Genomic DNA, 17,357 nt, shown 5'->3' with positions numbered 1-17,357 from the left:
ATGTTTCATTCTACACTGCAAATACATACACTCTTTCTCCGCCCATCCCCCCTCCCGTCATTTGTTTCCTTGTGGGTGCACTCTGCATCTCTCTTTCTCGTTCTAATATAAAGTAATATGCCCCGGCACCGTGACTCACCTTTGCAAATGAACCAGTGGTTTATAATTCCATTCGCGTAACGTCGAACAACCCATCCGAAAAAAAATAGGTGCAACACGAGGGCTTCCCAAGTGGTCACCCATCCGAGTACTACCCTCGCCCAAGCACACTTAACTGCGAAGTTCTGATGGGATCCGGAGCTTTAGTGCTGGTATGATCGCACCAGTTTAATTTCGCGCTGCAAATACATACACTCCTTCTCCTATCTTCCCCTTCCGTCATTTGTTTCCTTGTGCGTTCACACTTCACCTCTCATTTTCGTTCTAATATCAATTAAAATGCCCCTGCTCCTTGACTCACATTTGCGTATAAACCAGTGAACCCTAGTTCCAGTCACGCGTAACGTCGAATTTTCCGTCTGAAAAAAAAAATTTGTGTGACACGAGGACTTCCCAGGAGGTCACACATACGAGTACTAATCTCGCCCAAGCACACTTCACTGCGGAGTTCTGATGGGATCCGGTGCATTAGTGCTGGTATGATCGCACTTGTTCAATTTTGCGCTGCAAATACATAAACTCCTTCTCCTTTATTCCCCCTCCCGTCATTTGTTTCCTTGTGCGTGCGCACTGCACTTCCCGTTCTCGTTCTAATATCAAGTAAAATGCTACAGCGTCGTGACTCACATTTGCGAATAAACCTGATGACCATAATTCAAGTCGCGCGTAACGTCGAAAGAATCATCTGTAAAAAAATGGGTGCAACACGAGGACTTCCCAAGTGGTCACCCATCCGAGTACTACTCTCCCCCAAGCACACTTAACTGCGGAGTTATGATGGGATCTGTTGTATTAGTGCTGGTATGATCACACCTGATTAATTTCGCGCTGCAAATACAAAAACTCCTTCTCCTTTCTTCCCCCTCCCGTCATTTGTTTCCTTGTGCGTGCACTCTGCATCTCTCTTTCTCGTTCTAATATCAAGTAATATGCCCCGGCACCGTGACTCACCTTTGCAAATGAACCAGCGGTTTATAATTCCATTCGCGCGTAACGTCGAACAACCCATCCGAAAAAAAATAGGTGCAACACGAGGGCTTCCCAAGTGGTCACCCATTATTGTACTACTCTCGCCCAAGCACTCCTAACTGCGGAGTTCTGATGGGATCCGAGGCTTTAGTGCTGGTATGATCGCACCTGTTTAATTTCGCGCTGCAAATACATACACTCCTTCTCATTTCTTCCCACTCCCGCCATTTGTTTCCTTGTGCGTTAACACTTCACCTCTCATTCTCGTTCTAATATCCATTAAAATGCCCCTGCTTATTGACTCACATTTGCGTATAAACCAGCGGACCCTAATTCCATACGCGCGTAACATCGAACGACCCGTTTGAAAAAAAATTAGTGCGACACGAGGACTTCCGAGGAGGTCACCCATCCGAGTACTAATCTCGCCCAAGCACACTTCACTGCGGAGTTCTGATGGGATTCGGTGCATTAATGCTGGTATGATCGCACCTGTTTAATTTCGCGCTGCAAATACATAAACTCATTCCCCTTTCTTCCCCCTCCCGTCATTTGTTTCCTTGTGCGTGCGCACTGCACCTCCCGTTATCGTTCTAATATCAAGTAAAATGCTACAGCGCCGTGACTCACATTTGCGAATAAACCTGAGGACCATAATTCAAGTCGCGCATAACGTCGAAAGAATCATCTGTAAAAAAATGTGTGCAACACGAGGACTTCACAAGAAAATGGGTGAAATATAAGGACTTCGCAGGAGGTAACCCTTGCAAGTACTACTTTCGCCCAAACACCCTTACCTACGGAGTTCTGATAGAATCCGTTGCATTAGTGCTGGTATGATCGCACCTGTTTCATTTCGTGCTCAAAATACATACACTCCTTCACCTTCCCTTCCCCTCCCATCAATTGTTTCCTTGTGCGTTCACTCTGCACCTCTCCTTCTCGTTCTAATATCGATTAAAATGCCCCTGCTTCTTGACTCACATTTGCGTATAAACCAGCGGACCCTAGTTCCAGTCGCGCGTAACGTCGAACGACCCGTCTAAAAAAAAATTTGTGCGACACGAGGACTTCCCAGGAGGTCACCCATCCGAGTACTACTCTCGCCCAAGCACACTTAACTGCGGAGTTCTGATGGGATCCAGTGCATTAATGCTGGTATGATCGCACATTTTTAATTTTGCGCTGCAAATACATAAAATCATTCCCCTTTCTTCCCCTCTCCCGTCATTTGTTTCCTTGTGCGTGCGCACTGCACCTCCCGTTCTCGTTCTAATATCAAGTAAAATTCTACGGTGTCGTGACTCACATTTGCGAATAAACCTGAGGACCATAATTCAAGTCGCGCGTATCGTCGAAAGAATCATCTGCAAAAAAATGGGTGCAACACGAGGACTTCCTAAGAAAATGGGTAAAATATAAGGACTTCATAGGAAGTCACCCATCCTAGTGCTACTCTCGCCCAAGAACCTTTAACTTGCGGAGTTCTGATAGAATCCGTTGCGTTGGTGCTGGTATGATTGCTCATGTTTCATTCTGCGCTGCAAATACATATACTTTTTCTACCTCCATCCCCCCTCCCGTCATTTGTTTCCTTGTGCGTGCACTCTGCATCTCTCTTTCTCGTTCTAATATCGATTCAAATGCTCCTGCTTCTTGACTCACATTTGCGTATAAACTAGTGGACCCTTGTTCCAGTCGCGCGTAACGTCGAACGACCCGTCTGAAAAAAAAATTAGTGCGACACGAGGACTTCCCAAGAGGTAACCCATTCGAGTAATACTCTCGCCCAAGCACACTTAACTGCGGAGTTCTGATGGGATCCGGTGCATTAGTGCTGGTATGATCGAACCTGTTTAATTTTGCGCTGCAAATACATAAACTCCTTCTCCTTTATTCCCCCTCCCGTCATTCGTTTACTTGTGCGTGCGCACTGCACCTCTCGTTCTCGCTCAAATATCAAGTAAAATGCCACGGCGCCGTGACTCACATTTGCGAATAAATCTGCGGACCATAATTAAGGTCGCGCATAAGGTCGAACGGCACAACTGAAAAAAAGAAAATGGGTGCAACACGAGAACTTCCCAGGAGGTAACCCATCATTGTACTGCTTTCGCCAAAGCACACTTAACTGCGGAGTTCTGATGGGATCCAGTGCATTTGTGCTGGTGTGACCGCACCTGTTTAATTTTGTGCTGAAAATACATACACTCCTTCTTCCCTCCCCCCCTCCCATCATTTGTTTCCTTGTGCGTTCACACTGCACCTCTCTTTCTCGTTCTAATATCGATTAAAATGCCCCTGATTCTTGACTCACATTTGCGTATAAACCAGCGGACCATAGTTCCAGTCGCGCGTAACGTCGAACGACCCATCTGAAAAAAAATTATTGAGATACGAGGACTTCCGAAGAGGTCACCCATCCGAGTACTACACTCGCTCAAGCACACTTAACTGCAGAGTTCTGATGGGATCCAGTGCATTAGTGCTGGTATGATGCCACTTGTTTAATTTTGCGCTTCAAATACATACACTCCTTCTCTTTTCTTCCTCCTCCCAACATTTGTTTCCTTGTGCGTGCGCACTGCACCTCCCGTACTCGTTCTAATATCAAGTAAAATGCCACGGCGCCGTGACTCACATTTGCGAATAAACCTGCGGACCATAAATCAAGTCGCGCGTAACGTCGAAAGAATCATCTGCAAAAAGATGGGTGCAACACGAGGACCTCCCAAGAAAATGGGCGAAATATAAGGACTTCGCAGGAGGTCACCCATCCGAGTTCTTTTCTCACCCAAGCACCCTTAACTGCGGAGTTCTGATAGAATCCGTTGCATTAGTGCTGGTATGATCCCTCATGTTTCATTCCGCACTGCAAATACATACACTCTTTCTCCTCCCGTCATTTGTTTCCTTGTGCGTGCACTCTGCATCTCTCTTTCTCATTCTAATATCAAGTAATATGCCCCGGCACCGTGACTCACCTTTGCAAATGAACCAGCGGTTTATAATTCCATTCGCGCATAACGTCGAACAACCAATCCGAAAAAAAATTAGTACAACACGAGGGCTTCCCAAGTGGTCACCCATCCGAGTACTACTCTCGCCCAAGCACACTTAACTGCGGAGTTCTGATGGGATCCGGGGCTTTAGTGCTGGTATGATAGCACCTGTTTAATTTCACGCTGCAAATATATATACTCCTTCTCCTTTCTTCCCCCTCCCGTCATTTGTATCCTTGTGCGTTAACACTTCACCTCTTATTCTCGTTCTAATATCGATTAAAATGGCCCTGCTTATTGACTCACATTTGCGTATAAACCAGCGGACCCTAGTTCCAGACGCGCGTAACGTCGAACGACCCGTCTGAAAAAAAATTGGTGCGACACGAGGACTTCCCAGGAGGTCACGCATCCGAGTACTAATCTCGCCCAAGCACACTTAACTGCAGAGTTCTGATGAGATCCGGTGCAATAGTGCTGGTATGATCGCACCCGTTTAATTTTGCGCTTCTATTACATAAACTCATTCCCCTTTCTTCCCCCTCCCGTCATTTGTTTCCTTGTGCGTGCGCACTGCACCTCCCGTTCTCGTTCTAATATCAGGAAAAATGCCACGGCGCCGTGACTCACATTTGCTAATAAACCTGAGGACCATAATTCAAGTCGCGCGTAACGTCGAAAGAATCATCTGCAAAAAAATGGGTGCAACACGAGGACTTCACAAGAAAATGGGTGAAATATAAGAACTTCGCAGGAGGTAACCAATGCTAGTACTACTCTCGCCCAAGCACCCTTACCTACGGAGTTCTGATAGAATCCGTTGCATTAGTGCTGGTATGATCGCACCTGTTTCATTTCTTGCTGAAATTACATACACTCCTTCTCCTTATACACTCCTTCTCCTTCCTTCCCCCTCCCATCAATTGTTTCTTTGTGCGTTCACACTGCACCTCTCCTTCTCGTTCTAATATGGATTAAAATGCCCCTGCTTCTTGACTCACATTTGCGTATAAACCAGCGGACCCGAGTTCCAGTCGCGCGTAACGTCGAACGACCCGTCTGAAAAAAAATTGGTGCGACACTAGGACTTCCCAGGAGGTCACCAATCCGAGTACTACTCTCGCCAAAGCACACTTAACTGCGGAGTTCTGACGGAATCCGGTGCATTAGTGCTGGTATGATCGCACACGTTTAATTCCGCGCTGCAAATACATAAACTCCTTCTCCTTTCTTCCCCCTCCCGTCATTTGTTTCCTTGTGCGTGCGCACTGCCCCTCCCGTGCTCCTTCTAATATAAAGTAAAATGCTACGGTGTCGTGACTCACATTTGCGAATAAACCTGATGACCATAATTCAAGTCGCGCGTATCGTCGAAAGAATCATCTGCAAAAAAATGGGTGGAACACGAGGACTTCCTAAGAAAATTGGTGAAATATAAGGACTTCGCATGAGGTCACCCATCCTAGTGCTACTCTCGCCCAAGCACCCTTAACTTGCGGAGTTCTGATAGAATCCGTTGCATTGGTGCTGGTATGATCGCTCATGTTTCATTCTGCGCTGCAAATACATACACTTTTTCTCCCTCCATCCCCCCTCCCGTCATTTGTTTCCTTGTGCGTGCACTCTGCATCTCTCCTTCTCGTTCTAATATCGATTAAAATGCCCCTGCTTCTTGACTCACATTTGCGTATAAACCAGCGGACCCTAGTTCCAGTCGCGCGTAACGTCGAACGACCCGTCTGAAAAAAAAAATTAGTGCGACACGAGGACTTCCCAAGAGGTCACCCATCCGAGTACTACTCTTGCCCAAGCACACTTAACTGCGGAGTTCTGATGGGATCCGGTGCATTAGTGCTGGTATGATCGCACATGTTTAATTTTGCGCTGCAAATACATAAACTCCTTCACCTTTCTTCTCCCTCCCATCATTTGTTTCCTTGTGCGTGCACACTGCACCTCTCGTTCTCGTTCAAATATAAAATAAAATGCCACGACAAGTGACTCACATTTGCTAATAAATCTGCGGACCATAATTAAAGTCGCGCGTAACGTCGAATGGCACATCTGAAAAAAAGAAAATGGATGCAACACGAGAACTTCCCACGATGTAACCCATAATTGTACTACTTTTGCCAAAGCACACTTGACAGCGGAGTTCTGATGGGATCCGGTGCATTTGTGCTGGTATGATCGCACCTGTTTAATTTCGCACTGCAAATACATACACTATTCCCCTTTCTTCCCCCTCCCGCCATTTGTTTCCTTTTACGTGCGCACTGCACCTCCCGCTCTCGTTCTAATATCAAGTAAAATGCCACGGCGCCGTGACTCACATTTGCGAATAAACCTGAGGACCATAATTAAAATCGCGCGTAACGTCGAAAAAATCATCTGCAAAAAAATGGGTGCAACACGAGGACTTCACAAGAAAATGGGTGAAATATAAGGACTTCGCAGGAGGTAACCCATGCTAGTACTACTCTCGCCCAAGCACCCTTACCTACGGAGTTCTGATAGAATCCGTTGCATTAGTGCTGGTATGATCGCACCTGTTTCATTTCGTGCTGAAAATACATACACTCCTTCTCCTTCCCTCCCCCTCCCGTCAATTGTTTCCTTGTGCGTTCACACTGCACCTCTCCTTCTCGTTCTAATATCGATTAAAATGCCCCTGCTTCTTGACTCACATTTGCGTGTAAACCAGCGGACCCCAGTTCCAGTCGCGCGTAACGTCGAACGACCCGTCTGAAAAATAATTGGTGCGACACGAGGACTTCCCAGGAGGTCACCCATCCGAGTACTACTCTCGCCCAAGCACACTTAACTGCGGAGTTCTGATGGGATCCGGTGCATTAGTGCTGGTATGATCGCACCCGTTTAATTTCGCGCTGCAAATACATAAACGCCTTCTCCTTTCTTCTCCCTCCCGTCATTTGTTTCCTTGTGCGTGCGCACTGCACCTCCCGTGCTCGTTCTAATATCAGGTAAAATACTATGGTGCCGTGACTCAAATTTGCGAATAAACCTGAGGACTATAATTCAAAAAAATGGATGAAACACGAGGACTTCACAAGAAAATGGTGAAATATAAGGACTTCGCAGGAGGTAACCCATGCTAGTACTACCCTCGCCCAAGCACCCTTACCTACGGAGTTCTGATAGAATCCGTTGCATTAGTGCTGGTATGATCGCACCTGTTTCATTTCTTGCTGAAAATACATACACTCCTTCTCCTTCCCTCCCCCTCCCGTCAATTGTTTCCTTGTGCGTTCACACTGCACCTCTCCTTCTCGTTCTAATATCGATTAAAATGCCCCTGCTTCTTGACTCACATTTGCGTGTAAACCAGCGGACCCCAGTTCCAGTCGCGCGTAACGTCGAACGACCCGTCTGAAAAAAAATTGGTGCGACACGAGGACTTCCCAGGAGGTCACCCATCCGAGTACTACTCTCGCCCAAGCACACTTAACTGCGGAGTTCTGATGGGATCCGGTGCATTAGTGCTGGTATGATCGCACCCGTTTAATTTCGCGCTCCAAATACATAAACGCCTTCTCCTTTCCTCCCCCTCCCGTCATTTGTTTCCTTGTGCGTGCGCACTGCACCTCCCGTGCTCGTTCTAATATCAGGTAAAATACTATGGTGCCGTGACTCAAATTTGCGAATAAACCTGAGGACTATAATTCAAAAAAATGGGTGCAACACGAGGACTTCACAAGAAAATGGGTGAAATATAAGGACTTCGCAGGAGGTAACCCATGCTAGTACTACCCTCGCCCAAGCACCCTTACCTACGGAGTTCTGATAGAATCCGTTGCATTAGTGCTGGTATGATCGCACCTGTTTCATTTCGTGCTGAAAATACATACACTCCTTCTCCTTCCCTCCCCCTCCCGTCAATTGTTTCCTTGTGCGTTCACACTGCACCTCTCATTCTCGTTCTAATATCGATTAAAATGCCCCTGCTTCTTGACTCACATTTGCGTGTAAACCAGCGGACCCCAGTTCCAGTCGCGCGTAACGTCGAACGACCCGTCTGAAAAAAAATTGGTGCGACACGAGGACTTCCCAGGAGGTCACCCATCCGAGTACTACTCTCGCCCAAGCACACTTAACTGCGGAGTTCTGATGGGATCCGGTGCATTAGTGCTGGTATGATCGCACCCGTTTAATTTCGCGCTGCAAATACATAAACGCCTTCTCCTTTCTTCTCCCTCCCGTCATTTGTTTCCTTGTGCGTGCGCACTGCACCTCCCGTGCTCGTTCTAATATCAGGTAAAATACTATGGTGCCGTGACTCAAATTTGCGAATAAACCTGAGGACTATAATTCAAAAAAATGGGTGAAACACGAGGACTTCACAAGAAAATGGTGAAATATAAGGACTTCGCAGGAGGTAACCCATGCTAGTACTACCCTCGCCCAAGCACCCTTACCTACGGAGTTCTGATAGAATCCGTTGCATTAGTGCTGGTATGATCGCACCTGTTTCATTTCGTGCTGAAAATACATACACTCCTTCTCCTTCCCTCCCCCTCCCGTCAATTGTTTCCTTGTGCGTTCACACTGCACCTCTCCTTCTCGTTCTAATATCGATTAAAATGCCCCTGCTTCTTGACTCACATTTGCGTGTAAACCAGCGGACCCCAGTTCCAGTCGCGCGTAACGTCGAACGACCCGTCTGAAAAATAATTGGTGCGACACGAGGACTTCCCAGGAGGTCACCCATCCGAGTACTACTCTCGCCCAAGCACACTTAACTGCGGAGTTCTGATGGGATCCGGTGCATTAGTGCTGGTATGATCACACCCGTTTAATTTCGCGCTGCAAATACATAAACGCCTTCTCCTTTCTTCTCCCTCCCGTCATTTGTTTCCTTGTGCGTGCGCACTGCACCTCCCGTGCTCGTTCTAATATCAGGTAAAATACTATGGTGCCGTGACTCAAATTTGCGAATAAACCTGAGGACTATAATTCAAAAAAATGGGTGAAACACGAGGACTTCACAAGAAAATGGTGAAATATAAGGACTTCGCAGGAGGTAACCCATGCTAGTACTACCCTCGCCCAAGCACCCTTACCTACGGAGTTCTGATAGAATCCGTTGCATTAGTGCTGGTATGATCGCACCTGTTTCATTTCTTGCTGAAAATACATACACTCCTTCTCCTTCCCTCCCCCTCCCGTCAATTGTTTCCTTGTGCGTTCACACTGCACCTCTCCTTCTCGTTCTAATATCGATTAAAATGCCCCTGCTTCTTGACTCACATTTGCGTGTAAACCAGCGGACCCCAGTTCCAGTCGCGCGTAACGTCGAACGACCCGTCTGAAAAAAAATTGGTGCGACACGAGGACTTCCCAGGAGGTCACCCATCCGAGTACTACTCTCGCCCAAGCACACTTAATTGCGGAGTTCTGATGGGATCCGGTGCATTAGTGCTGGTATGATCGCACCCGTTTAATTTCGCGCTCCAAATACATAAACGCCTTCTCCTTTCCTCCCCCTCCCGTCATTTGTTTCCTTGTGCGTGCGCACTGCACCTCCCGTGCTCGTTCTAATATCAGGTAAAATACTATGGTGCCGTGACTCAAATTTGCGAATAAACCTGAGGACTATAATTCAAAAAAATGGGTGCAACACGAGGACTTCACAAGAAAATGGGTGAAATATAAGGACTTCGCAGGAGGTAACCCATGCTAGTACTACCCTCGCCCAAGCACCCTTACCTACGGAGTTCTGATAGAATCCGTTGCATTAGTGCTGGTATGATCGCACCTGTTTCATTTCGTGCTGAAAATACATACACTCCTTCTCCTTCCCTCCCCCTCCCGTCAATTGTTTCCTTGTGCGTTCACACTGCACCTCTCATTCTCGTTCTAATATCGATTAAAATGCCCCTGCTTCTTGACTCACATTTGCGTGTAAACCAGCGGACCCCAGTTCCAGTCGCGCGTAACGTCGAACGACCCGTCTGAAAAAAAATTGGTGCGACACGAGGACTTCCCAGGAGGTCACCCATCCGAGTACTACTCTCGCCCAAGCACACTTAACTGCGGAGTTCTGATGGGATCCGGTGCATTAGTGCTGGTATGATCGCACCCGTTTAACTTCGCGCTGCAAATACATAAACGCCTTCTCCTTTCTTCCCCCTCCCGTCATTTGTTTCCTTGTGCGTGCGCACTGCACCTCCCGTGCTCGTTCTAATATCAGGTAAAATACTATGGTGCCGTGACTCAAATTTGCGAATAAACCTGAGGACTATAATTCAAAAAAATGGGTGCAACACGAGGACTTCACAAGAAAATGGGTGAAATATAAGGACTTCGCAGGAGGTAACCCATGCTAGTACTACCCTCGCCCAAGCACCCTTACCTACGGAGTTCTGATAGAATCCGTTGCATTAATGCTGGTATGATCGCACCTGTTTCATTTCGTGCTGAAAATACATACACTCCTTCTCCTTCCCTCCCCCTCCCGTCAATTGTTTCCTTGTGCGTTCACACTGCACCTCTCCTTCTCGTTCTAATATAGATTAAAATGCCCCTGCTTCTTGACTCACATTTGCGTGTAAACCAGCGGACCCCAGTTCCAGTCGCGCGTAACGTCGAACGACCCGTCTGAAAAAAAATTGGTGCGACACGAGGACTTCCCAGGAGGTCACCCATCCGAGTACTACTCTCGCCCAAGCACACTTAACTGCGGAGTTCTGATGGGATCCGGTGCATTAGTGCTGGTATGATCGCACCCGTTTAATTTTGCGCTGCAAATAGATAAACGCCTTCTCCTTTCTTCCCCCTCCCGTCATTTGTTTCCTTGTGCGTGCGCACTGCACCTCCCGTGCTCGTTCTAATATCAGGTAAAATAGTATGGTGCCGTGACTCAAATTTGCGAATAAACCTGAGGACTATAATTCAAAAAAATGGGTGCAACACGAGGACTTCACAAGAAAATGGGTGAAATATAAGGACTTCGCAGGAGGTAACCCATGCTAGTACTACCCTCGCCCAAGCACCCTTACCTACGGAGTTCTGATAGAATCCGTTGCATTAGTGCTGGTATGATCGCACCTGTTTCATTTCGTGCTGAAAATACATACACTCCTTCTCCTTCCCTCCCCCTCCCGTCAATTGTTTCCTTGTGCGTTCACACTGCACCTCTCCTTCTCGTTCTAATATCGATTAAAATGCCCCTGCTTCTTGACTCACATTTGCGTGTAAACCAGCGGACCCCAGTTCCAGTCGCGCGTAACGTCGAACGACCCGTCTGAAAAAAAATTGGTGCGACACGAGGACTTCCCAGGAGGTCACCCATCCGAGTACTACTCTCGCCCAAGCACACTTAACTGCGGAGTTCTGATGGGATCCGGTGCATTAGTGCTGGTATGATCGCACCCGTTTAATTTTGCGCTCCAAATACATAAACGCCTTCTCCTTTCCTCCCCCTCCCGTCATTTGTTTCCTTGTGCGTGCGCACTGCACCTCCCGTGCTCGTTCTAATATCAGGTAAAATACTATGGTGCCGTGACTCAAATTTGCGAATAAACCTGAGGACTATAATTCAAAAAAATGGGTGCAACACGAGGACTTCACAAGAAAATGGGTGAAATATAAGGACTTCGCAGGAGGTAACCCATGCTAGTACTACCCTCGCCCAAGCACCCTTACCTACGGAGTTCTGATAGAATCCGTTGCATTAGTGCTGGTATGATCGCACCTGTTTCATTTCGTGCTGAAAATACATACACTCCTTCTCCTTCCCTCCCCCTCCCGTCAATTGTTTCCTTGTGCGTTCACACTGCACCTCTCATTCTCGTTCTAATATCGATTAAAATGCCCCTGCTTCTTGACTCACATTTGCGTGTAAACCAGCGGACCCCAGTTCCAGTCGCGCGTAACGTCGAACGACCCGTCTGAAAAAAAATTGGTGCGACACGAGGACTTCCCAGGAGGTCACCCATCCGAGTACTACTCTCGCCCAAGCACACTTAACTGCGGAGTTCTGATGGGATCCGGTGCATTAGTGCTGGTATGATCGCACCCGTTTAATTTTGCGCTCCAAATACATAAACGCCTTCTCCTTTCCTCCCCCTCCCGTCATTTGTTTCCTTGTGCGTGCGCACTGCACCTCCCGTGCTCGTTCTAATATCAGGTAAAATACTATGGTGCCGTGACTCAAATTTGCGAATAAACCTGAGGACTATAATTCAAAAAAATGGGTGCAACACGAGGACTTCACAAGAAAATGGGTGAAATATAAGGACTTCGCAGGAGGTAACCCATGCTAGTACTACCCTCGCCCAAGCACCCTTACCTACGGAGTTCTGATAGAATCCGTTGCATTAGTGCTGGTATGATCGCACCTGTTTCATTTCGTGCTGAAAATACATACACTCCTTCTCCTTCCCTCCCCCTCCCGTCAATTGTTTCCTTGTGCGTTCACACTGCACCTCTCATTCTCGTTCTAATATCGATTAAAATGCCCCTGCTTCTTGACTCACATTTGCGTGTAAACCAGCGGACCCCAGTTCCAGTCGCGCGTAACGTCGAACGACCCGTCTGAAAAAAAATTGGTGCGACACGAGGACTTCCCAGGAGGTCACCCATCCGCGTACTACTCTCGCCCAACCACACTTAACTGCGGAGTTCTGATGGGATCCGGTGCATTAGTGCTGGTATGATCGCACCCGTTTAACTTCGCGCTGCAAATACATAAACGCCTTCTCCTTTCTTCCTCCTCCCGTCATTTGTTTCCTTGTGCGTGCGCACTGCACCTCCCGTGCTCGTTCTAATATCAGGTAAAATACTATGGTGCCGTGACTCAAATTTGCGAATAAACCTGAGGACTATAATTCAAAAAAATGGGTGCAACACGAGGACTTCACAAGAAAATGGGTGAAATATAAGGACTTCGCAGGAGGTAACCCATGCTAGTACTACCCTCGCCCAAGCACCCTTACCTACGGAGTTCTGATAGAATCCGTTGCATTAGTGCTGGTATGATCGCACCTGTTTCATTTCTTGCTGAAAATACATACACTCCTTCTCCTTCCCTCCCCCTCCCGTCAATTGTTTCCTTGTGCGTTCACACTGCACCTCTCCTTCTCGTTCTAATATAGATTAAAATGCCCCTGCTTCTTGACTCACATTTGCGTGTAAACCAGCGGACCCCAGTTCCAGTCGCGCGTAACGTCGAACGACCCGTCTGAAAAAAAATTGGTGCGACACGAGGACTTCCCAGGAGGTCACCCATCCGAGTACTACTCTCGCCCAAGCACACTTAACTGCGGAGTTCTGATGGGATCCGGTGCATTAGTGCTGGTATGATCGCACCCGTTTAATTTCGCGCTGCAAATACATAAACGCCTTCTCCTTTCTTCCCCCTCCCGTCATTTGTTTCCTTGTGCGTGCGCACTGCACCTCCCGTGCTCGTTCTAATATCAGGTAAAATAGTATGGTGCCGTGACTCAAATTTGCGAATAAACCTGAGGACTATAATTCAAAAAAATGGGTGCAACACGAGGACTTCACAAGAAAATGGGTGAAATATAAGGACTTCGCAGGAGGTAACCCATGCTAGTACTACCCTCGCCCAAGCACCCTTACCTACGGAGTTCTGATAGAATCCGTTGCATTAATGCTGGTATGATCGCACCTGTTTCATTTCGTGCTGAAAATACATACACTCCTTCTCCTTCCCTCCCCCTCCCGTCAATTGTTTCCTTGTGCGTTCACACTGCACCTCTCCTTCTCGTTCTAATATCGATTAAAATGCCCCTGCTTCTTGACTCACATTTGCGTGTAAACCAGCGGACCCCAGTTCCAGTCGCGCGTAACGTCGAACGACCCGTCTGAAAAAAAATTGGTGCGACACGAGGACTTCCCAGGAGGTCACCCATCCGAGTACTACTCTCGCCCAAGCACACTTAACTGCGGAGTTCTGATGGGATCCGGTGCATTAGTGCTGGTATGATCGCACCCGTTTAATTTTGCGCTGCAAATACATAAACGCCTTCTCCTTTCTTCCCCCTCCCGTCATTTGTTTCCTTGTGCGTGCGCACTGCACCTCCCGTGCTCGTTCTAATATCAGGTAAAATAGTATGGTGCCGTGACTCAAATTTGCGAATAAACCTGAGGACTATAATTCAAAAAAATGGGTGCAACACGAGGACTTCACAAGAAAATGGGTGAAATATAAGGACTTCGCAGGAGGTAACCCATGCTAGTACTACCCTCGCCCAAGCACCCTTACCTACGGAGTTCTGATAGAATCCGTTGCATTAGTGCTGGTATGATCGCACCTGTTTCATTTCGTGCTGAAAATACATACACTCCTTCTCCTTCCCTCCCCCTCCCGTCAATTGTTTCCTTGTGCGTTCACACTGCACCTCTCCTTCTCGTTCTAATATCGATTAAAATGCCCCTGCTTCTTGACTCATATTTGCGTGTAAACCAGCGGACCCCAGTTCCAGTTGCGCGTAACGTCGAACGACCCGTCTGAAAAAAAATTGGTGCGACACGAGGACTTCCCAGGAGGTCATCGATCCGAGTACTACTCTCGCCCAAGCACACTTAACTGCGGAGTTCTGATGGGATCCGGTGCATTAGTGCTGGTATGATCGCACCCGTTTAATTTCGCGCTGCAAATACATAAACGCCTTCTCCTTTCTTCCCCCTCCCGTCATTTGTTTTCTTGTGCGTGCGCACTGCACCTCCCGTGCTCGTTCTAATATCAGGTAAAATACTATGGTGCCGTGACTCAAATTTGCGAATAAACCTGAGGACTATAATTCAAAAAAATGGGTGCAACACGAGGACTTCACAAGAAAATGGGTGCAACACGAGAACTTCCCAGGAGGTAACCCATCATTGTACTACTTTCGCCAAAGCACACTTAACTGTGGAGTTCTGATGGGATCCGGTGCGTTAGTGCTGGTGTGACCGCACCTGTTTAATTTCGTGCTGAAAATACATACACTCCTTCTCCTTCCCTCCCCCTCCCGTCAATTGTTTCCTTGTGCGTTCACACTGCACCTCTCCTTCTCGTTCTAATATCGATTAAAATGCCCCTGCTTCTTGACTCACATTTGCGTGTAAACCAGCGGACCCCAGTTCCAGTCGCGCGTAACGTCGAACGACCCGTCTGAAAAAAAATTGGTGCGACACGAGGACTTCCCAGGAGGTCACCAATCTGAGTACTACTCTCGCCCAAGCACACTTAACTGCGGAGTTCTGATGGGAGCCGGTGCATTAGTTCTGGTATGATCGCACACGTTTAATTTCGCGCTGCAAATACATAAACGCCTTCTCCTTTCTTCCCCCTCCCGTCATTTGTTTCCTTGTGCGTGAGCACTGCACCTCCCGTGCTCGTTCTAATATCAGGTAAAATACTATGGTGCCGTGACTCAAATTTGCAAATAAACCTGAGGACTATAATTCAAAAAAATGGGTGCAACACGAGGACTTCACAAGAAAATGGGTGAAATATAAGGACTTCGCAGGAGGTAACCCATCATTGTACTACTTTCGCCAAAGCACACTTAACTGTGGAGTTCTGATGGGATCCGGTGCGTTAGTGCTGGTGTGACCGCACCTGTTTAATTTCGTGCTGAAAATACATACACTCCTTCTCCTTCCCTCCCCCTCCCGTCAATTGTTTCCTTGTGCGTTCACACTGCACCTCTCCTTCTCGTTCTAATATCGATTAAAATGCCCCTGCTTCTTGACTCACATTTGCGTGTAAACCAGCGGACCCCAGTTCCAGTCGCGCGTAACGTCGAACGACCCGTCTGAAAAAAAATTGGTGCGACACGAGGACTTCCCAGGAGGTCACCCATCCGAGTACTACTCTCGCCCAAGCACACTTAATTGCGGAGTTCTGATGGGATCCGGTGCATTAGTGCTGGTATGATCGCACCCGTTTAATTTTGCGCTGCAAATAGATAAACGCCTTCTCCTTTCTTCCCCCTCCCGTCATTTGTTTCCTTGTGCGTGCGCACTGCACCTCCCGTGCTCGTTCTAATATCAGGTAAAATAGTATGGTGCCGTGACTCAAATTTGCGAATAAACCTGAGGACTATAATTCAAAAAAATGGGTGCAACACGAGGACTTCACAAGAAAATGGGTGAAATATAAGGACTTCGCAGGAGGTAACCCATGCTAGTACTACCCTCGCCCAAGCACCCTTACCTACGGAGTTCTGATAGAATCCGTTGCATTAGTGCTGGTATGATCGCACCTGTTTCATTTCGTGCTGAAAATACATACACTCCTTCTCCTTCCCTCCCCCTCCCGTCAATTGTTTCCTTGTGCGTTCACACTGCACCTCTCCTTCTCGTTCTAATATCGATTAAAATGCCCCTGCTTCTTGACTCACATTTGCGTGTAAACCAGCGGACCCCAGTTCCAGTTGCGCGTAACGTCGAACGACCCGTCTGAAAAAAAATTGGTGCGACACGAGGACTTCCCAGGAGGTCACCGATCCGAGTACTACTCTCGCCCAAGCACACTTAACTGCGGAGTTCTGATGGGATCCGGTGCATTAGTGCTGGTATGATCGCACCCGTTTAATTTCGCGCTGCAAATACATAAACGCCTTCTCCTTTCTTCCCCCTCCCGTCATTTGTTTCCTTGTGCGTGCGCACTGCACCTCCCGTGCTCGTTCTAATATCAGGTAAAATACTATGGTGCCGTGACTCAAATTTGCGAATAAACCTGAGGACTATAATTCAAAAAAATGGGTGCAACACGAGGACTTCACAAGAAAATGGGTGAAATATAAGGACTTCGCAGGAGGTAACCCATGCTAGTACTACCCTCGCCCAAGCACCCTTACCTACGGAGTTCTGATAGAATCCGTTGCATTAGTGCTGGTATGATCGCACTTGTTTCATTTCGTGCTGAAAATACATACACTCCTTCTCCTTCCCTCCCCCTCCCGTCAATTGTTTCCTTGTGCGTTCACACTGCACCTCTCCTTCTCGTTCTAATATCGATTAAAATGCCCCTGCTTCTTGACTCACATTTGCGTGTAAACCAGCGGACCCCAGTTCCAGTCGCGCGTAACGTCGAACGACCCGTCTGAAAAAAAATTGGTGCGACACGAGGACTTCCCAGGAGGTCACCCATCCGAGTACTACTCTCGCCCAAGCACACTTAACTGCGGAGTTCTGATGGGATCCGGTGCATTAGTGCTGGTATGATCACACCCGTTTAATTTCGCGCTGCAA

At 47.6% G+C, this 17,357-nt stretch overlaps 17 non-coding genes and 26 pseudogenes across 17 annotated transcripts; all 43 read right to left on the bottom strand.

The window, feature by feature from the left end:
* Positions 1 to 206: 206 nt before the first annotated feature.
* Positions 207 to 325, bottom strand: LOC148248152 (5S ribosomal RNA). Its single transcript, XR_015814403.1, has one exon. It is a non-coding gene; the product is annotated as a 5S ribosomal RNA (ribosomal RNA).
* A 206-nt stretch (positions 326 to 531) lies between these two features.
* On the bottom strand, positions 532 to 650 carry LOC148248151 (5S ribosomal RNA; annotated as a pseudogene).
* Positions 651 to 855: 205 nt separating this feature from the next.
* LOC148248150 (5S ribosomal RNA) lies at positions 856 to 974 on the bottom strand (annotated as a pseudogene).
* Positions 975 to 1,179: 205 nt separating this feature from the next.
* On the bottom strand, positions 1,180 to 1,298 carry LOC148248149 (5S ribosomal RNA; annotated as a pseudogene).
* Positions 1,299 to 1,503: 205 nt separating this feature from the next.
* Positions 1,504 to 1,622, bottom strand: LOC148248148 (5S ribosomal RNA; annotated as a pseudogene).
* A 559-nt stretch (positions 1,623 to 2,181) lies between these two features.
* Positions 2,182 to 2,300, bottom strand: LOC148248147 (5S ribosomal RNA). The gene has a single exon (XR_015814389.1). It is a non-coding gene; the product is annotated as a 5S ribosomal RNA (ribosomal RNA).
* Positions 2,301 to 2,863: 563 nt separating this feature from the next.
* Positions 2,864 to 2,982, bottom strand: LOC148248146 (5S ribosomal RNA; annotated as a pseudogene).
* A 209-nt stretch (positions 2,983 to 3,191) lies between these two features.
* LOC148248145 (5S ribosomal RNA) lies at positions 3,192 to 3,310 on the bottom strand (annotated as a pseudogene).
* Positions 3,311 to 3,514: 204 nt separating this feature from the next.
* LOC148248144 (5S ribosomal RNA) lies at positions 3,515 to 3,633 on the bottom strand (annotated as a pseudogene).
* A 548-nt stretch (positions 3,634 to 4,181) lies between these two features.
* Positions 4,182 to 4,300, bottom strand: LOC148248143 (5S ribosomal RNA; annotated as a pseudogene).
* Positions 4,301 to 4,505: 205 nt separating this feature from the next.
* LOC148248142 (5S ribosomal RNA) lies at positions 4,506 to 4,624 on the bottom strand (annotated as a pseudogene).
* Positions 4,625 to 5,200: 576 nt separating this feature from the next.
* LOC148248141 (5S ribosomal RNA) lies at positions 5,201 to 5,319 on the bottom strand (annotated as a pseudogene).
* Positions 5,320 to 5,882: 563 nt separating this feature from the next.
* Positions 5,883 to 6,001, bottom strand: LOC148248140 (5S ribosomal RNA). Its single transcript, XR_015815125.1, has one exon. It is a non-coding gene; the product is annotated as a 5S ribosomal RNA (ribosomal RNA).
* Positions 6,002 to 6,209: 208 nt separating this feature from the next.
* LOC148248139 (5S ribosomal RNA) lies at positions 6,210 to 6,328 on the bottom strand (annotated as a pseudogene).
* Positions 6,329 to 6,886: 558 nt separating this feature from the next.
* LOC148248138 (5S ribosomal RNA) lies at positions 6,887 to 7,005 on the bottom strand. The gene has a single exon (XR_015815307.1). It is a non-coding gene; the product is annotated as a 5S ribosomal RNA (ribosomal RNA).
* Positions 7,006 to 7,207: 202 nt separating this feature from the next.
* Positions 7,208 to 7,326, bottom strand: LOC148248137 (5S ribosomal RNA; annotated as a pseudogene).
* Positions 7,327 to 7,531: 205 nt separating this feature from the next.
* On the bottom strand, positions 7,532 to 7,650 carry LOC148248136 (5S ribosomal RNA). The gene has a single exon (XR_015815296.1). It is a non-coding gene; the product is annotated as a 5S ribosomal RNA (ribosomal RNA).
* Positions 7,651 to 7,853: 203 nt separating this feature from the next.
* Positions 7,854 to 7,972, bottom strand: LOC148248135 (5S ribosomal RNA; annotated as a pseudogene).
* Positions 7,973 to 8,177: 205 nt separating this feature from the next.
* On the bottom strand, positions 8,178 to 8,296 carry LOC148248134 (5S ribosomal RNA). The gene has a single exon (XR_015815285.1). It is a non-coding gene; the product is annotated as a 5S ribosomal RNA (ribosomal RNA).
* A 202-nt stretch (positions 8,297 to 8,498) lies between these two features.
* On the bottom strand, positions 8,499 to 8,617 carry LOC148248133 (5S ribosomal RNA; annotated as a pseudogene).
* A 205-nt stretch (positions 8,618 to 8,822) lies between these two features.
* Positions 8,823 to 8,941, bottom strand: LOC148248132 (5S ribosomal RNA). Its single transcript, XR_015815774.1, has one exon. It is a non-coding gene; the product is annotated as a 5S ribosomal RNA (ribosomal RNA).
* Positions 8,942 to 9,143: 202 nt separating this feature from the next.
* LOC148248131 (5S ribosomal RNA) lies at positions 9,144 to 9,262 on the bottom strand (annotated as a pseudogene).
* A 205-nt stretch (positions 9,263 to 9,467) lies between these two features.
* On the bottom strand, positions 9,468 to 9,586 carry LOC148248130 (5S ribosomal RNA). Its single transcript, XR_015814667.1, has one exon. It is a non-coding gene; the product is annotated as a 5S ribosomal RNA (ribosomal RNA).
* Positions 9,587 to 9,789: 203 nt separating this feature from the next.
* Positions 9,790 to 9,908, bottom strand: LOC148248129 (5S ribosomal RNA; annotated as a pseudogene).
* Positions 9,909 to 10,113: 205 nt separating this feature from the next.
* On the bottom strand, positions 10,114 to 10,232 carry LOC148248128 (5S ribosomal RNA). Its single transcript, XR_015815274.1, has one exon. It is a non-coding gene; the product is annotated as a 5S ribosomal RNA (ribosomal RNA).
* A 527-nt stretch (positions 10,233 to 10,759) lies between these two features.
* On the bottom strand, positions 10,760 to 10,878 carry LOC148248127 (5S ribosomal RNA). Its single transcript, XR_015815263.1, has one exon. It is a non-coding gene; the product is annotated as a 5S ribosomal RNA (ribosomal RNA).
* A 203-nt stretch (positions 10,879 to 11,081) lies between these two features.
* Positions 11,082 to 11,200, bottom strand: LOC148248126 (5S ribosomal RNA; annotated as a pseudogene).
* Positions 11,201 to 11,405: 205 nt separating this feature from the next.
* Positions 11,406 to 11,524, bottom strand: LOC148248125 (5S ribosomal RNA). Its single transcript, XR_015815252.1, has one exon. It is a non-coding gene; the product is annotated as a 5S ribosomal RNA (ribosomal RNA).
* A 203-nt stretch (positions 11,525 to 11,727) lies between these two features.
* On the bottom strand, positions 11,728 to 11,846 carry LOC148248124 (5S ribosomal RNA; annotated as a pseudogene).
* Positions 11,847 to 12,051: 205 nt separating this feature from the next.
* On the bottom strand, positions 12,052 to 12,170 carry LOC148248123 (5S ribosomal RNA). Its single transcript, XR_015815240.1, has one exon. It is a non-coding gene; the product is annotated as a 5S ribosomal RNA (ribosomal RNA).
* A 203-nt stretch (positions 12,171 to 12,373) lies between these two features.
* LOC148248122 (5S ribosomal RNA) lies at positions 12,374 to 12,492 on the bottom strand (annotated as a pseudogene).
* Positions 12,493 to 12,697: 205 nt separating this feature from the next.
* LOC148248121 (5S ribosomal RNA) lies at positions 12,698 to 12,816 on the bottom strand (annotated as a pseudogene).
* A 203-nt stretch (positions 12,817 to 13,019) lies between these two features.
* Positions 13,020 to 13,138, bottom strand: LOC148248120 (5S ribosomal RNA; annotated as a pseudogene).
* A 205-nt stretch (positions 13,139 to 13,343) lies between these two features.
* Positions 13,344 to 13,462, bottom strand: LOC148248119 (5S ribosomal RNA). The gene has a single exon (XR_015815229.1). It is a non-coding gene; the product is annotated as a 5S ribosomal RNA (ribosomal RNA).
* A 527-nt stretch (positions 13,463 to 13,989) lies between these two features.
* On the bottom strand, positions 13,990 to 14,108 carry LOC148248118 (5S ribosomal RNA). The gene has a single exon (XR_015815218.1). It is a non-coding gene; the product is annotated as a 5S ribosomal RNA (ribosomal RNA).
* Positions 14,109 to 14,311: 203 nt separating this feature from the next.
* On the bottom strand, positions 14,312 to 14,430 carry LOC148248117 (5S ribosomal RNA; annotated as a pseudogene).
* A 205-nt stretch (positions 14,431 to 14,635) lies between these two features.
* LOC148248116 (5S ribosomal RNA) lies at positions 14,636 to 14,754 on the bottom strand (annotated as a pseudogene).
* Positions 14,755 to 14,957: 203 nt separating this feature from the next.
* On the bottom strand, positions 14,958 to 15,076 carry LOC148248115 (5S ribosomal RNA; annotated as a pseudogene).
* A 205-nt stretch (positions 15,077 to 15,281) lies between these two features.
* LOC148248114 (5S ribosomal RNA) lies at positions 15,282 to 15,400 on the bottom strand (annotated as a pseudogene).
* Positions 15,401 to 15,927: 527 nt separating this feature from the next.
* On the bottom strand, positions 15,928 to 16,046 carry LOC148248113 (5S ribosomal RNA). Its single transcript, XR_015814666.1, has one exon. It is a non-coding gene; the product is annotated as a 5S ribosomal RNA (ribosomal RNA).
* A 203-nt stretch (positions 16,047 to 16,249) lies between these two features.
* LOC148248112 (5S ribosomal RNA) lies at positions 16,250 to 16,368 on the bottom strand (annotated as a pseudogene).
* A 205-nt stretch (positions 16,369 to 16,573) lies between these two features.
* Positions 16,574 to 16,692, bottom strand: LOC148248111 (5S ribosomal RNA). Its single transcript, XR_015815409.1, has one exon. It is a non-coding gene; the product is annotated as a 5S ribosomal RNA (ribosomal RNA).
* Positions 16,693 to 17,219: 527 nt separating this feature from the next.
* LOC148248110 (5S ribosomal RNA) lies at positions 17,220 to 17,338 on the bottom strand. Its single transcript, XR_015815773.1, has one exon. It is a non-coding gene; the product is annotated as a 5S ribosomal RNA (ribosomal RNA).
* Between the last annotated feature and the right edge of the window lie 19 nt (positions 17,339 to 17,357).

This window comes from Carica papaya, chromosome 8, assembly GCF_054855325.1.
Source record: "Carica papaya isolate Zhongbai chromosome 8, ASM5485532v1, whole genome shotgun sequence".
Taxonomy (NCBI): domain Eukaryota; kingdom Viridiplantae; phylum Streptophyta; class Magnoliopsida; order Brassicales; family Caricaceae; genus Carica; species Carica papaya.
This window is presented reverse-complemented; position numbering and strand designations above follow the sequence as displayed.